General features: G+C 65.6%; 1 long non-coding RNA gene across 1 annotated transcript; it reads left to right on the forward strand.

Moving 5' to 3' along the window:
- The first annotated feature begins 6 nt into the window (after positions 1-6).
- On the forward strand, positions 7-418 carry LOC113942586. The gene is made up of 2 exons (XR_003525969.1): positions 7-133; positions 225-418. It is a non-coding gene; the product is annotated as an uncharacterized LOC113942586 (long non-coding RNA).
- The last annotated feature ends 280 nt before the right edge of the window (positions 419-698 follow it).

Consider the following 698-nt stretch of genomic DNA (forward strand, 5'->3'; position numbering starts at 1 on the left):
CCCCCCCCACGCCGCCCCCCTCGCGCCCCCCGGGCCCCCTGACCCATCTCCGAGGGTATCTGGGCCAGGTGGGCTCGGCGGCCGAGAACCTCCTGGAGCGCCTCAGCCTCCCCGCGGCCCAGCAGCGGATCCGGTAAGGAACCCCCTCCTCCAAAATAGCCCCAAACCCCCCTCCCCGGGGCCACCCCAAAAGCCCCAATGTCTCCCTCCCTGTGCACCCCCAGGGTCGCGTACGAACAGGGCTCGGCGGCCGTGGTCACCTACACCGGGATCCTCACGGACCAGCTCTACCACTGGTGGCAGGGGGACCACTGACCCCCCCAAAATTGGGGGGCGTGGGGGGGACGCCCCCCCATGTGTGTGTGTGTCCCCCCGGTGTGTGTCCCCTCCTCAATAAAGGCACCAGCTCGGGGGGGCTTGAGGGTCTTCATGGGGTGTCTGTGTGGGGCTTTGGAAGGCTCTGGGGGGCCATCGGAGGGGTCTGGGGGGCTCTGGGGGGCCTTTGGGGTCCCTATAGTGGCTCTGAGGCGGCAGAGGGGACTTTAGGGGAGCTCGGGGGGGGCTTGGAGTGTCTGTGGATATCAGATCTCGGGGTCTCTGAGGTACTCTAAATCCCAGTGCTTTACTCCAAAATCCTGCTGGCTTACCCTAAAATCCCGAGTTTATGGCAAATCCTGCTGCTTTACTCCAGAGTCCTG

The sequence above is a fragment of the Corapipo altera genome, unplaced genomic scaffold (assembly GCF_003945725.1).
Source record: "Corapipo altera isolate COAL_440 unplaced genomic scaffold, ASM394572v1 51690, whole genome shotgun sequence".
Lineage (NCBI taxonomy): Eukaryota > Metazoa > Chordata > Aves > Passeriformes > Pipridae > Corapipo > Corapipo altera.